At 33.1% G+C, this 17458-nt stretch overlaps 1 protein-coding gene across 4 annotated transcripts in view; it reads left to right on the top strand.

The window, feature by feature from the left end:
- Nucleotides 1-17458, top strand: part of LOC131804467 (protein sidekick-like) — a 360538-nt gene that overhangs the window by 159246 nt on the left and 183834 nt on the right. For 2 of the 4 annotated variants that reach the window (XM_059127397.1, XM_059127396.1), the window contains one exon: nucleotides 5332-5373. The exons of the other annotated variants lie outside the window; for them this stretch is intronic. The gene's annotated coding sequence lies outside the window, so the exon portion shown is untranslated. The remainder of the gene's footprint in view (nucleotides 1-5331; nucleotides 5374-17458) is intronic. 4 annotated transcript variants of the gene reach the window in all.

The raw sequence follows: 17458 nt of genomic DNA, 5'->3' as shown, positions 1-17458 counted from the left end.
GTACCAAATTAAAAAACCATATCGTAGTTGTAATGCTGTTTCAACATAATTATCCCAACATTTTTGACATACAATCAAGTGAACAATTTTCATATTTGACAACTCTCAACTCTCATAGTTGAATGAAAAAAAATCGAACCAAAGTGCAAGGTTTATGCTATGTTCTCATTGCGCTTCGAATTATGTTGTTCGCTCTCAGAATTAGGCGCACGAATTAACCCGTTCATACGGTACGACAATAATTCTATCTTAAAACAATTCATGATTGTTAAAAATAACCACTTTTGTGGATAAAGTCCTTGAAAAAATATTTTTAAACATCCATAGCTGTGCACAAGAAGTCCTTCCAAAAATATTTTTTTATTCATTTATTTCACGAAAATATTATAAAAAATGTATGATTTTTTTGCGGAAAGATCTTCAACATGTCAAAATTTTAAAAAAGTCCACGATTTTTTTTAAATTCATTAAAGAAATTAAGAAAAATTGTTTTTTTGTGCCGAAAATCTTTCAAAATTCATGATGCTTTCTTATCAAAATTTTGTGCGCAGAAAGTTTTTAAAAATTACGTTAAAATTTTTTTTTAATTGAAAATTAGTAAAATTATTGACTGTGAATTTTTTTTGTATTTGAAATGTTGGCCAAATTGGTTGTCTTGGAAATCCCTAAAATTTGGAGAACATTTTACATGGCCGATGTGCCGATAACCATAAATACTCAATATTTTTTAAAGATAGTTTCGTACCAAATTAAAAAACCATAGAATCGTAGTTGTAATGCTGTTTCAACATAATTATCCCAACATTATGGACATACAATCAAGTGAAGAATTTTCATATTTGACAACTCATAATTCTCAACTCTCATAGTTGAATGAAAACAAAATCGAACCAAAGTGCAAGGTTTATGCTATGTTCTCATTGCGCTTCGAATTATGTTGTTCGCTCTCAGAATTAGGCGCACGAATTAACCCGTTCATACGGCACGATTCGTAATTCACAGTAAAATAATTCCTTTTTTCAAAAATCTTGTTTGTTGATTTTAATGGGAATTTATACGAAAATACATAAAACTCTCAGTGGTATAAATAGAATAAATTATTGTTTTTCTCTCAAAGATTTATTATATCATTAATTTTACAATTTTCATTCATGTTTTCAGCTTTTTTGTAAATGTTGACATTTTGAACTTATTTTTGTATTTTTCTTTTTTTAAATTCTGCTGGAGAGACCCTTGTCAAACACTTTTTCTGCCGATACAAACATTTTAAAAATATTGGCTCCAGTTTTCTGTAAAATTTCAACTCGTGGACAAAATGCGTACATGCGATGAGAGAGAAAACAAAATTTTACTTTACTTTTACTTTACAAAAAACCAAAATTTTTGATCGGTCAGCAAATTTTGTGTGGGGAATAAAGTAGATATTTTATATTTAATGGTCGAACAACGAATAGAGAGCGAATCACGTGGCATGTGTGGATCTAGCATTATATTCATGATCTTTAAACAGTTTTCTAAGGTCGCGTATGAGTCATAAAAACTATACTTATACATCATACGCACCATTGAACTTCAATCATCACACGTAACCCTAACAAAAAACACAATTCAAACAAATAGAGTAAAATTTTATTGGATTTCTTTAAATTTATAAAAGATAAAAATAAATTAAACTTTATTATTCCACATGTCAATCTACTTCCTTGAGTCGATTAAATAAAGAACAATTGAATTGCAGATGGACAACGTTCTTATTGGGTCATATGTCCATAAAATTGTATTCGTCGAATTAAACGGAAATCAGGCCTTTGAGGAAAAGAGCGGCTGTTGCTGCTGCTGCCAACATCGCCTCAAGAAATTAATTATAAAAAAATTGTAAATATATATATGTACAAAAGGCAATAAAATATTGTATAAATATCTTTTCGAGGAATTCATATGAAGATAACAACTGTATCTTTATTGTGTATTCAGAACAGAAATCAATAAACCGAGGAAGTGGCTTTTATTAATGTAATATTTTAAATTGAGTTATTGGGAAATATAATATGTTTAAAATAAATAACATCAAGTGAAACTGGGAAAGAAAAGGCAGTGAAATGCAGCAAAGTTTTAAAGCGACTAATTGATAAATTCTTGTAAAGCAATTTACAAATCGGTTGATAAGAAGATATTACTCCTGCATTGTATTGCAGGGACTCTGTGAATTCAAAATTGTAAGTATTAATGGTACAATTTCAAGCACTAGAACAAGTGAACTGTCGAAATATCGGCTTCTTTCGAAACTATCTAAATACCACTTTTAATTGAACTTCTGAAAAACAAGGTTGTGTTTTTTTCCTTTTCCTACATAGAGGAGCAAATTCCCCCTCTTCCATACTTTTGCAAACTTTCGGATTAAGATTCCTCGGAACTCGTGCATTTTACTTACATAGTGTCTTCGGCAATATTACCGAAATACAAGTAAGCAAAGGCAATAGTCGTGCGCGGCCGATCATGTGATACCCTACAACACTACAATGTGTTAGAACAATATTACAATATGTTGTGGTCTATTTTACAGGTAAATATAATTCAACAGTTTTCCAAATGGTAGACTTTTTCGCTGTCCTTAACTGTTTTCTCATGCAAAATACTGTGCCGATTGGTTTCAAATGTGTGATCAAGAATTTTTTTCTATTTTTGATTCATTTGAACCCCTAAATATTTTGCGATCATCTCCAAATGCAGGAGGCTCCTCTGTATCTCCATATTTGGACTCATTTATAAGATTTGTTTGAGTTGCTGTCCTAAACTCGAACTTCGTGCGAGATTTCATGTCCTTTGGTTTCTATTTGTGACATTTATAACGGCTGCAAAATCAGGAACATTTTTAGTTGTTGGTCACTTTCAACACCTAAATATATTGCGGAAATCTTAGAAAATTATAGGCCTAGCCCTTCTGAGCCTAACCCTACCCTTGTGAAAATTTTCGGATCGGACGATACTTGTAATCTGTATATATAACTTAGCCGTGCTGAGTTGTGGAAAATTGATAGCACGAGTTTTTAGATCAAAACCCCAAAGGAGTTATGGCTTCCTAGCAAATCGCTTACTTATTTCGAATGTAATGAGACTTATAATTATTCAAAATTTTGACCCCATGCGGGGGAATGGAGTGGGCCAATAAGTCCATATTCGCATCAGATCTTGTGTTCATTGAAACATTGGGAAGTGACAAATTTGAAGAGAATTGAATGCCTTTTTTGCATTTTATGAAGGTGATTGGTATTTAAAATTTTGGCCACTTGTGAAGCAGGTACCAGAAGGAGAAAGCCCATACATTCTATCTTCACATCAACTCTGGCGTTGGTAGACATATTGATGTGTGACAAATTTGAAAAGAATCCCACTGTTACTTCAAATTTTATAATAGTTATTACTATTCAAAATGTCGACTCTTTGTGAGTGAGGTACTAAAGGAAGTGCGTCTAAGCTCTGCATTTTCCTACCCAATCTAGCACTGATATTCCTACCCAATCTAGCACTGATATCAGAAACTCTCTTCAAGGGTTATAGTACGCACCAGCCAGTAAGACAGACATACGGAAGGACACACCTAAATCCTCTGCAGCCATATTACTTTTGAAACCATCTAAACATAATTTTGGTGTAAATGTTCTCAAACGTTTGTTTTATTTCCTTTCTGCACAGAATTTTAGATTTTTTCTAAATTTAATTCCTCTTATTTAATTAAAGCATCATTATTACTCTGATAGGTCTTCAAAAACATTTGTTAAAAATTCACAATTATGGTTCAGACCGGTATATTGTTTTTTTTTTTATTGAAAAAATTGAAGATTTTCAAGAAAACAAAAAAAAAAATAAATAAATAAATAAAATAAAAAAATAAATTCGGCCTGGCAGATCTTTTAATATCCTCCACCATCTAAAACGAACTTGAAATTTTCAAAAAATATCGAAAAATACCTTCGAATTCGAATTTTTAAACAATTCGGGTGAATGATGTCGTTAAAATAATCAAAATATCGAATATCGGGAGGTACCGTTTTGTTGGGGCTATACGAAAACGGGGACCGACGTGGCTCATTTACGAACATAACCCGCCTGAACCAGAATATAAATACTTTGTAGGATCTATCATGAGTATTTCAAGGAGTTACAAACGGAATGACAAAGCTAATATACGCTTCATGGAGTTGTGGATGGTGTAAAAATTATTTTTACATCCACTTCTATTACTCGGATAGGTGTTTAGAAAACATCATTAAAAAACACAAAAAAAAAAATTAAATCATTAAAAAAACTCAAATTAGTCTTCAAAAAATGTTATTCCCTACCTTCACAAAAATTTGGCCAAATTTTAATATTTTAGCTTCGCTGATCGTTGACATGTGAGCCAGTCATTCACTCAGCCATAAGCTCTTTCATATATACAGATATCAACGTATTTTTGTCTCGTATTTTTTTTTTCTTAAATCTTCTTTCAATAATTGTTTTGTTTAATAAAATTCTCCATTTCATTCATAAACACCCTGCCATGCGTGACTTTCTCGGGAACGTGTGTGTCACTCATTTATTTATTTATTTGAAAGTCGTATGTCCCCGTTCATTCTTTATTTGTAAATAATTTCAAGTAATTTGCTTTTAATAATATTTTCGTTTGAAATTCATATTAATTCCCCATCGAGCAGCTATGGAGCTGAATGTTTTGGTTCGTTGCAGATATTGCGTGAGTCATTTTTAATGTGTGTGTGTATTACGCTAGACTATAACCTCCATACATGTTGTGTTCGTACGCTATGGTTGCTTTCAATGAACGATAATGCCATTTCTTTGCCATGGTAATGCTGGAAATGATGATAGAAGAAGGACTTCTTCGTCATGGCGGGAAATTTAAATGGGAATACGCACAGATGATGGCAACATCAACAAATGTCGCCGTCGTCATGTGCAAATTCTTTCATGTTAATGAAGATAGCCCACCATAGGGAGGGTGTTTCACATGGCACTATGTGTCAACGATCTATGGAGTTTTACAGGATATTATCTGCTGCATTCATTTTATGGCGCGTTATAAATGCGAACACATAAATATTGCAACATGTGTTTCAATTTATGAACTGGAAGGGAAGAATTTGCAAATACTCTATTTTTACTTTCTGCACAACTTGATAGGAACTGAAGTGAGATGAATAAAGTTAATTAGGTTAAATTTATTTGGAAATTCTTGGGAAACGTTTGTGATGAGAGATATAATGGAATGATGTGTTTCGAACAAAGTAATTTTTATGGAATATACTTTAATTTGACCTATATTTTCTATTACAGGAAATCAAGAAACGTGTAAAACAGCACGAAGTCACTAGAAAGGTAAATTGATGGAACAGTAAAAGAAATGCCCAGTAAGGTATTTTTTAAACTTAGTCTGTGTTAAAAAAACTACTATTCGTGCCTGTGGTTATGATATGGAGGTGGTCTTGGAAATGTGTATATGTATAATTATTCGAAAAGCACTGAGTGGTACTAAATTAGGTATAATTGTACCAAAGGTACTAAATGATACTAAATTTGGTCTTGGTACAGGGACAGACTTGAAATTCTGAAATTTCATTTTAGTATCTGAAGTTGAGAAATGGAATTGCTATAATTGTTCGAAAAGTACTAAATTTAGCATTGGATGAAGGGGCAGAGCTGGAATCCCGCAATTTGATATTGAAATCTCTATTGGTATCTGGAATTTAGATAAGGAGGTGATTTTGAAAATGTATACTATAATTGCACAAAAAGTACTAAAATGTACTAAATTTGGTATTGGATGAAGGTATAGAGATGGAATCTCGAAAATTTAATATTGAGGTTTTGGTCGGTATCTGAGATTGAGATGCGGTGATGGTTTTGGAGATGTGGTGAAGGGATAGGCTGGATTCCTCAAATTTGATACAGATGTCACTGTTGGTGTCTGTGGTTGCGAGAAGTATGCGTACTATACTTGTACTAATGTTACTAAATTTAGTAATGAAAAAAATTACAGAGTTTAAATCCTGAAATTTGATATTAAGGTTGCTGTTGGTATCTGGCGTTGAGTACTGGTGGTTGTTTTGGTACTAATTTTGGACCACTGTTGATGTCTAGCAGGGAGATTGTTTTGGATATGCGTACTAAATGTTACTAAATTTGGTACTTGGTGAAGGGATAGAGCTGAAATCCTGATATTGAGGTCACTATTGATTTTTAAGATTAACATTCGGAGACCTTGAAATAGTATTAGACAGAAAAATTGAATGTGGATCCATTGTTTAATTGTTTTACTCATGTCGCCCTCTGTACACTTGGAAATGAATAGTTTTGAAGACGATGTTGGAAAGGCTGAAGATGGAGTGGTCAGATATATTCCATCTTACATAAGATCCTGTGCTAATAGAAGTATTAGGATTCGCCAAGTTTGAAAGTAATCGGATCCTGATTTTGCAATTTATGAGCATTATGTTCATTAAAATTTTTTGACCCATGGGGAGGTAGCAGAAGGAGTGGTCCGATCTACCTAGTCTTCACGACACATCTTGTGTTCGTTGAAATGTTGGATGGGCGCAATTTGAAAACAACGGGAACTCGATCTAAGTTTGTTAGGAATATTAACCAAGTGTGGACAAAATTGGATACTCCCTTTGAGAGATATCGTGCACTCCTGCCAGACAGACTGACGGACACCCTTTGATCGACTCCAATTGTCCATAAATGAATTTGTTCCAAAGAGACCTGAGGTGCAAAACCGTTATTTTGATGATGCATCTTTGGTTCGTAACAAAAACCATTTTCTTAAAGGCTCCAAATTTGTAGATCAGAAATTCCTAGTAAAAGTGCTCTGAAAACTCCACGATAGTAGCTTGAAAATATTCTTTAAAAAATTACGTTCATGGTCCTGATGATCCTTGAGAAATTGTTGTTGTTTTTTTTTTTAATTCACGTGATGATATTTGTAACTGATACGTTTATGGCTCTAAGTCCCTTGTAAAATTTTTCTTTGAAAAAATCCACAAGTTTATGGCTCTAATGGATGGATTAAAAAAATATTCTCTTAAAAATTCACATGTTTATGGCTTTGATGGTCCTTAAAAAATATTCTTTAAAAATATTAAAAAAAATATTTAAAAAATATGGTCCTTAAAAAAATATTCTTTAAAAAATTCACGTTTCTGATGGTCTTTAAAAAAATACTTTAAAAAAATCCACGTTTCTGATGGCCTTTAAAAAAATACTTTAAAAAATTCACGTTTCTGATGGTCTTTAAAAAAATACTTTAAAAAAATACTTTAAAAAAATCCACGTTTCTGATGGCCTTTAAAAAATATTCTTTAAAAAATTCACGTTTCTGATAGTCCTTAAAAAAATATTATTTAAAAATTCACGTTTCTGATGGTCCTTTTCTGATAGTCCTTGAAAAAATATTATTTAAAAATTCACGTTTCTGATGGTCCTTTTCTGATAGTCCTTGAAAAAATATTATTTAAAAAATCCACGTTTATGGCTCTGATGGTCCTTAAAAAATATTCTTTAAAAAATCCAAGTTTATGCCTCTGATGGTCCTTGAAAAAATATTCTTTAAAAAAATCCATGTTTTTAGCTCTGATGGTCCTTAAAAAAATATTCTTTAAAAAATCCACGTTTATGGCTCTGATGGTCCTTAAAAAATATTCTTTAAAAAATCCACGTTTATGGCTCTGATGGTCCTTGAAAAAATATTCTTTAAAAATCCAAGTTTATGGCTCTGATGGTCCTTGAAAAAATATTCTTTAAAAAAATCCATGTTTTTAGCTCTGATGGTCCTTAAAAAAATATTCTTTAAAAAATCCACGTTTATGGCTCTGATGGTCCTTAAAAAATATTCTTTAAAAAATCCACGTTTATGGCTCTGATGGTCCTTGAAAAAATATTCTTTAAAAAATCCATGTTTGTGGCTCCTTGAAAAAAATATTCTTTAAAAAATCCATGTTTGTGGCTCTGATGGTTCTTGAAAAAATATTCTTTAAAAAATCCATATTTATGGCTCTGATGGTCCTTGAAAAAATATTCTTTAAAAAATCCACGTTTATGGCTCTGATGGTCTTTGAAAAAATATTCTTTAAAAAATCCACGTTTATGGCTCTGATGGTCCTTGAAAAAATATTCTATAAAAACTACATGTTTATGGCTCTGACGGTCCTTGAAAAAATATTCTTTAAAAAATTATTCTTTAAAAAATCCACGTTTATGGCTCTGATGGTCCTTGAAAAAATATTCTTTAAAAAATCCATGTTTGTGGCTCCTTGAAAAAATATTCTTTAAAAAATCCATGATTGTGGCTCCTTGAAAAAATATTCTTTAAAACATCCACGTTTATGGCTCTGATGGTCCTTGAAAAAATTTTCTTTAAAAAATCCACGTTTATGGCTCTGATGGTCCTTGAAAAAATAGTCTTTAAAAATCCACTTTTATGGCTCTGATGATCCTTGAAAGAATATTCTTTAAAAATGTCCAAGTCTATGGATCTGATGATCCTTTTGGAAAAATCCACAGTTATGTCTCTGATGATCCTTGAAAAATAGTCTTTAACAATCCACGTTTATGGCTCTGATGGTCTTTGAAAAAATTTTCTTTAAAAAATCCACGTTTATGGCTCTGATGGTCCTTGAAAAAATAGTCTTTAAAAATCCTCTTTTATGGCTCTGATGATCCTTGAAAGAATATTCTTTAAATTGTCCAAGTCTATGGCTCTGATGATCCTTTTGGAAAAATCCACAGTTATGTCTCTGATGATCCTTGAAAAATAGTCTTTAAAAATCCACGTTTATGGCTCTGATGGTCTTTGAAAAAATATTCTTTAAAAAATCCACGTTTATGGCTCTGATGGTCTTTGAAAAAATATTCTTTAAAAAATCCACGTTTAAGGCTCTGATGGTCTTTGAAAAAATATTCTTTAAAAAATCCACGTTTATGGCTCTGATGGTCTTTGAAAAAATATTCTTTAAAAAATCCACGTTTATGGCTCTGATGATACTCTTGGAAAAATCCACAGATATGGCTCTGATGGTCCTTGAAAAATAGTCTTTAAAAATCCACTTTTATGGCTCTGATGATCCTTGAAAAAATATTCTTTAAAAAATCCACGTTTATGGTGCAGAGGGTCCTTGAAAAATATTCCTTAACAAATCCACGTTTCTGATGGTCCTTATAAAAATATTCTTTAAAAAACGTCCGTTTCTGATGATAATAATCTTTAAAATATCCACGTTTTTGATTCTGATGGTCCTGGTTGGTTCTTTAAAAATAGACTTTTTGACTCAGATTGTCAGACTTTTGTGTCAGATTGTACTTTATTACTATCTTCTGCATAAAAAGTAACAAATATTTTATTGCTTATTATTTCAATGTTTATTTCATGAGGCTTCCATGTGTTGGTAGTTTTCTTCAGAAGCAGATAACTACCAAGCTGTCTATCTTTTTTATGAAATTTAAGATTCAACTACTCACAATTGTATTTATCCTCAAACATTGTAGCACAGTAAAATTGCCATAAAATTCGATTCAATAAAACTAAAGGTATAAAAATTCATACATATATATTTACTACCATATTTCAATATTTATTGCCTTTTTATGCGAATAAATCTACGTATGTGTGTGTGTGTGTGTAAATCCCAATGCCATAACAATGCCTTGGTGTTATTGTGAGTACTAAAAACCACACTCTATGCAAGAATAATTCTTAGATTTATGGAAGTTCCGAACAATAATAAACCAAACACCCTACCACTACCCCCACTTCACTCCTCCATGCCCTGGCTAAAGAGCCACAACAATTACGTCGGAATATTATCGAAAAGTTTATTTTAATTACTTTTCTAATCGAAGTAAAGGTTTGTTCTTCAACTTCTTTTTGGGGGAATGAGATTTCAGTTTTGTTACAGATGTTCTGAGTCATTAAATTTTTCGATTATATTGTTGTAGGCTTTTTCTGTGTGGGTGTATATGTGTAATAGTGACAGTAGTTGTGCTGTTTTGTTTGGATATTTGCCAAATCATCTCTTTGGGTGTATGTGTGCATTTTATTTACTTCATTACTTGCCGCTTTTGTTTTATATCATACAGAAGGTATAAGAGCTTTCATTCATTTGTTTGTAACACGTGTGTGGGAAGGGGATTGGTATGTGATCGAAAAGTCGCCATAGATAAATGACCTATCTACATAAGCCCTATGGAGAAATTCTACTTTTGGAAGGCCATGCAATCCTATCTATCCAATGAAGTGCTATATAAAAAGGTGCATATAGAAAAATTTTCGCATTGAATGGAAGATCTATAGAGGCTCATCTGTACAATGAGGATCCCTAGAAGGCCAAAGGACCTTTATTCGTAAATTTTTGACTTTGGACATGGATCGTGGTTTTTAATCGTGGATTTTGAGAATATATTTTTTTTACATACTTATATGCCTTTAGTTGTGGATTTTTAAAAATATTATTTACGCACTTATTTTATATATACATCAAAATTAATCGTTGATTTTATGTATTATTTCTTCAAATACATTAAAAAATATTTTTAGATGGAATTCCAGACTAATAAAATTTTTTTCTAAGAACCTGTATGGAATCTTGTATAATATATCTACACTTAAACAAAATTGTTGAAGGATTTTCGGATCTACACCCGTGGATTTAACAAAAATGTTTCTTCAAGGTCTTTGAAGTATTCATCCGTGAATTTTTTTAAATATCATTTTTTTAAATATATTTCTAATCGTATATTTTTATTATATTCTGGATCAGCGTAAAAATCTACGACGTCTGTCTGTCCATCTGTCTACCTGTCCGTCTGTCTATTGTAATCGAACGAATTGAGATACAAGGCTAAAATTTTGCATACATGCACAGTTTACCAGTAGGCAGGTTAAGTTCGTAAATGGGCTATGTTGGTTCACATCTTCGTATAGCTCCCACATAACGGTACCTCCCGATATTCGGTATTTTGATGATTTCAGCAACATTATTCACTGGAATTGCGAGGTACCCCATATAACCGTACTTCGCGACATTCAGTATTTTCATTATTACCGGAATTATTTCAAATTTCGCATTAGAAATTCGTAATGGGTACCACAGCCTATGACAAACATTTTTGTATGCAGGTTCACGTCTTCGTATAGCCCCCATATAACGGTTCCTTCCGATACTAGGTATTTTAATGATTTTCGACACATTATTCACGGTTTCAAATTTCATATTTGAAGTGCGTAATGGGTACTACAGCCTATGACAAACAATTTCGTAAGTTGGCCCACGTCTTCATATAGTCCTTATATAACGGTTTTCATTTAAGTGATATTTGTCTAATTTTTTTTTTAATTTTCAAGTTCCTTTCAAACGGTGGAGGCTGTTTAAAGTTCGGCCCGGTCGAACTTAACTGTTTTTTACTTCTTTGAAATATTTTTGTCACGGTTCCGAAGACCTATAAACATTTTTTAAGAATTATTTTTCAAGGGCTCGAAGGCCTATAATCGTTAATTGATGAAGACTTATAGACGTAGACTTATATTCGAAATTTTTTATTTATTTTAAGACTTGATAACCAGAAATAAATTTTTAAAAATATATTTCCAAGAACCTAAAGATCTAAGAAGTGGATATACCAAAAAAAAAAAAAAAAAAAAAAAAAAAAAAAAAAAAAAAAATGGTACTTAAAGACATATAATTGTGAATTTCAAAAGATATTTGTTCAAGGACTCAAAGGCCAATAAACAAAGACATGAATCAAACAAGTAAGCAAAGGCTACAGTCGAGCGGGGCCGACCGTTGAATACCCTACAACACTATAATAAACGATATAGGCGAGATACTCGAAGGAATTCTGCAAGATATTGTGACAAATAATAAAAGAAAACCATCAGGTTTCGTTCTCTAATTTTCGAATAATAGCAACTTAAACTAATTTGCTCATTTCCAATTTATTGGTAGATGTTGCACTTAAATGGTCTTCCTAGATCTGGAACCAATATTTCCCAAAGACCTATAATCTCTCAGAAGTGGCAAAAGATTAACATTAATTATTGGTTTTTGACTAAAACGCATCTATATGAGATACAGACATTTGACTATATTCTCGAACGAAATCAGCGTTAACGAAATAGTCAGAAGTGCGTCTTTCCTGTATTTGTGAATTCTCCAAAAAGTCACTGGAATGGACATTTTCGTATTTAGTCTACAAAAGTTGGCAAACTATTTCACACATTGAATATTTTTGGATGGCCATCCGAAACTTCTTGACTTTTGCAATGTCCGGTAACCCCCATTCAAATGTGCGTGAGGATCGGGCGATAATTACGACCTGCCGACAATTTTGCAGTTTTTTGGTCCATTTCAACCCCTAAATATACGGCGATCATCTCAAAAAAGAGTAGGCTTCTATTCTGACCCTCATCTTATCCCCATGCAAAATTTCGTAAGGATCGGGCCATAAATGCGATCTGTATATGATATCCTGATATCCTAACTACTTAGTTTTGTTAGCTGTAGAAATATTACTAAATGTTTAATTCAAAATGAAAATATGCCAAAAATATGACAAAATTGAAAAATATGAGAAAATTTACAAAATCAATATTTTCATCTTTAGAGAGATATTTTTATGCGATTTTTTAGACGTTTTTTCTTTCCTGCCAAGAGGCCATTCTGAATTAATGAGAACTGTCGAAATCAGTTCAGCCGTTCTCGACATAAAATAGATCTTTCAAGCATATCTTCTTTGATAGACATATATCGCACATAGTTTGCTATATATTCGATTTGTTGGATCTTAACATCAATGTAAAGATCAGAAGTAACCTTGTCATGGCTTTATGATTTCGCCGGGATTTAAAATATTCGCGGTTTAATGAAAAATTTTGAATTTTTTCAACAAAAAAGATATGGTCTATTTTAGTCGCTAAATATTATCCGATGACCACCCAAATTGGTAGGCTTCTTCCCCGCCCTAATCTCTAGCTACATGCGAAATTCCGCGTCGATTGGTCTATAATTGCGACCTGTATAGCTACTGCAAAATCCCTTTTTTTCAGTATTTGGTCCATTTCAACCCCTAAACATTTGGCGATCATCTCCAAAAGAAATAGGCTTCTATTCTGACCTTAACCACACCTACATTTTAAATCTCGTGAAGATCGGGCCATAATTGCGACCTGTAGAATGATTACAAATAAACATGGACAGACGGACAGACGGACGGACGGACATACATAGCTAGATCGACTCAGCTCGGCGAGCTAGGTAGATCCATATATACTTTCCTATATGGGAAACCAATATTTCGAGGTGTTACATAATTTTTGGCCCAATCAAACTTATAATACCCCCAACACATAGCGTTGTAGGGTATAACAAAAAAAAAAAAAAAAAAAAAATTGGTACTTAAAGACTTATAATTGTGAATTTCAATATATGTTAAAATTATGTTTAGGGGCCTTCAATAGAATGTAAAAAAGGGGTTTTCCTATTGAAGACCCTAAAGGGAATTCTATGCTCAAACAAATACTTTTCGCTGCCCTCTATGTTATATTTTACCGGCTAAGGTCCATATTTTGGTTTAAAAGGGCGAACACTTTATAGAAGAAGAACAGCAATTTTTTCTAAAGTAATAAGGAATATTTTTTTATTCAACATCTATAATAGGTCTCCTTCTATTCTCTATTCTATTCTCAAAATTTCCTAAGCTTCAGTCTTCAATAGATCTGTCAATGTGCTCTATCTTTGGGATACCTTAACCGTTTTATACATTTTGAGAAGAGATCAAAAAATTCTATTAACATTTTTTCTTTGTATGTGAAAATAAAGTCGTCGTAGTTGTCCTATTCCAATACGTTTAAGTTTGTTGAAAAAAGGATATACAAAAACCAATATTCATTGTAATTAAGTTTTGAGTTATCTTCTTAAATAAAGACCAACTTCAGTTTAAATTTGGTGTATATAATAGGAACTCACACTGAGGGATAAATCCTAAGTTATTTTGAGGTTTGAAGCATTAAAAAAACGATTACAATGATATGAAAGAATACATCATTGTAATCGGTAGTAATGTCGGGCTAAGCTCATTTTACGTATAAGTAGATACCATTTCCCATTTTTTTAGGAAAGTCACCTAAACTATCAAATAAAGTTTAATGAGTCATTGTCATTGCCAATTTCTTCATAAATTTGTAGAAGTTAGTAGAAAATAGTTGCTAATTTGTTTTAGCCACATTGCATTGTCACGCAAGCGATTAAGTTTTTAAATCACATTTTCCGATTCAGAATGACTGATAATCATTGCAATGCAAATATGTGTATATGGCTGACTCATTATTAATATTCTACATAAACACACATACATACATACAATTCAAGTTTGTAAATAGAGTAAAATACAATACTATTGAGTATATGGTTTATAAGTGCCGCAGCTGAGGTTTTGTGCATCATATGTTTTTCCGCTTTTAAATAAACAAAAGCATTTTGGTGAGAATTTTTCAGAAAATAAGTTAATGGTGATGGAATTCAAGCGTGATAGTGTGATTCCTTTATATTTGGCTGGAAAACCACAAGTGGCTATCGTTAGAGCACTCCAGCATTTAAATGTGAATAAATCCTTTGTGTCTCGTACCATCGCTCGTTACCGTGATACTGGTAGCGTAGCCCGAAAACAACAACATCAGCAGAAATGGTTCGAAAAGTAAAGCAGCGGCTTGATCGAAACCCGCGTCGCAGTAGCCGAAAAATGGCTCATGAGCTGAACATATCGCAATATTCCATTCGGCAAATATTAAAAAATGAGCTCGGGGTAAGGCCATTGAAATTCCAAAAAGTGCAAGAACTTACATCGCAACAGAATGAAAATAGACTCAAAAGAGCTAAAGAGTTGCTTTGCCTGGGCAAAAGTGGTGAGCTGCCGAATTTGGTTTTTTCCGATGAGAAAACATTTGTTGTCCAGCAGTTTGTAAACAAACAAAGAGGTCAGCTGAAAATGTGCACCAGAACTCAAGCCCCGGCCATGGTTATGGTGTGGGCCGCCATAACAGCCGATGGTCGCTCTCCGTTCGCTCTCCGATCAGAATAAATGCAAAATATTATCACGAAAATATCAATTTTGGCCGCAGACCTTGGACATTCCAACAGGACTCAGCACCATCGCACTCAGCACGCGCCACCCAAGAATGGTTACAAAATGAGGTTCCTCGCTTCATTTCCAGCGCACAATGGCCACCAAAATCTCCGGATACCAATCTGTTAGACTATTGTGTCTGGAGTATTTTGGAAAGCAAGGTTGGTACTAAAAAATACCAAAGTGTCGATCAGCTTAAGCAAGCGTTTCGTCGGTAATGGGCCAAAATACCGCAGAGCAACATTCGAGCAGCGTGTGACGGTTTCATTGGCCGTTTGAAGGCCATAATTAATAACAATTCTAAACTTTACAAAATTTAATGCTATTTCCGACATTGTTTGCTTTCATTCAATAAATTAAAAAAAAAGGGTAAAAAGTATTGCGACTTTGTTGTAGTTATTTTATCTCACCCTGTACGTGGATATTCATGCCAGTAAATGTGGATTTTTTAAACATAACTTAGTACTTACCTTCGGATAAGTGAATGTGGCTTTTTTTTAAACATATCTTAATAATGACTTTCCGATAAGTAAACGGTGATTTTTTATACCCTCCATCATGCATAGTATGGAGGGTATATTAAGTTCGTCATTCCGTTTGTAGCTCGTCGAAATAATAACTTTAGACCTAAGAAAGTATATATATTCTTAGATTATTTGGCCCTGTCTGTCAGTCCGTCTGGCAATCTGTTGTAATCACGTTAGAGTTTAAACGAATGCAGATATGAAGCTAAAATCTTGAATGCAGATATGAAGCTAAAATCTGTCTTTTGTCTGCAGGCAGGTAAAGTTCGAAGATGGGCTATATCGGTTCATGATATCTTATAGCCCCTATATACGGTACCCCCGATATTCGGTATTTTGATGATTTTAACCACATATTTCAATGAAATTGCCTTAAAATCCACACAAGAAGTTCCTTCTAAGTACCTAACACCCTTAAAGAGTATTGTCCATATAGGTCCACGGTATCGTATAGTCCCCATATAAATGTACCTCCTGACATTTTGTATTTTGATGAGATTTGTAACATTTTTCAATGATATTGTCTGAATGTTCGGCCCGACCGAACTTAGCTGCCTTTTACTTGTTTAAGCACATATTAGTACGAACTTTCGGATAAGTAAATGTGGATATTCAAACATACCCTAGTAAGGACATTCGGATAAGTAAACGTGGATTTTTTAAACATATCTTAGAAAGGACCTTTGCATTAGTAAATGTGGATTTTGTAAACATATTTATTTGGTAATAAATTTTGTACTACTGGTGTAAAGGCACTATTTTTATACCCTCCACCATACTATGGGGGGTATATTAACTTTGTCATTCCGTTTGTAACTCCTCGACATACTCATGTCAGACCAAACAAAGTGTATATATTCTTGATCAGCGTAAAATTTTAAGTCGATTTAGCCATGTCCGTCTGTCTGTCTGTCCGTCTGTCTGTCTGTCCGTCTGTCTGTCTGTTGTAATCACGCTATCTTTCGAACGAATTGAGATAGAAGGTGTTTATTTTTCCAGTAGGCAGGTTAAGTTCGTAAATGGGCCATGTAGGTCCACGATTTCATAAAGCCCCCATATATAAGTACCTCCCGATATTCAGTATTTGGATGATTTTAGCGACATTATTCACCGGAATTGTTTCAAATTTGGTATTTGAAGTTCGAAATGTATACTACACCCTAAAATAGAAAATTGTCTGTGCAAGTCCACGTCTTCGTATAGCCTCCATATAACGGTACCTCCCGATATTCGGTATTTCGATGATTTTAGCGACATTATTCACCGGAATTGTTTCAAATTTGGTATTTGAAGTTCGAATTGGATACTACACCCTAAGACAGAAAATTGTCTATGCTGGTCCAGGTCTTCATATAGGCCCCATATATCGGTACATCCCTATATTCGGTATTTTGACGATTTTAGGTACAATACCCACCGAAATTGTTTGAGATATGGTATTTAAAGTTCGTAATGGATGCTACAGCCTGTGACAGAAAATTGTCTATGCAGGTCTAGGTCTTCGCGCAGCTCCGATATAACGGTACCTCCCTATATACGACATTTTGATGATTTTAGCTACATTATTCACCGTTTATTTCAAGTTTCGAATTTGAATATGGTAATGGCTTACGACAAACTATGCCTATGTAGGCTCACGTCGTATACACCTCAATATAAAGGCTATATTTGGTATTTTTTAAAATTTTAACAGAATGTTTTAATGATTTTATTTTCTGAAAATTTCCAAATTCGTTCCAAATGGTGAAGGGCATTCAAAGTTCGGC

The sequence above is a fragment of the Musca domestica genome, unplaced genomic scaffold, assembly GCF_030504385.1.
Source record: "Musca domestica strain aabys unplaced genomic scaffold, Musca_domestica.polishedcontigs.V.1.1 45, whole genome shotgun sequence".
NCBI lineage: Eukaryota > Metazoa > Arthropoda > Insecta > Diptera > Muscidae > Musca > Musca domestica.
This window is presented reverse-complemented; position numbering and strand designations above follow the sequence as displayed.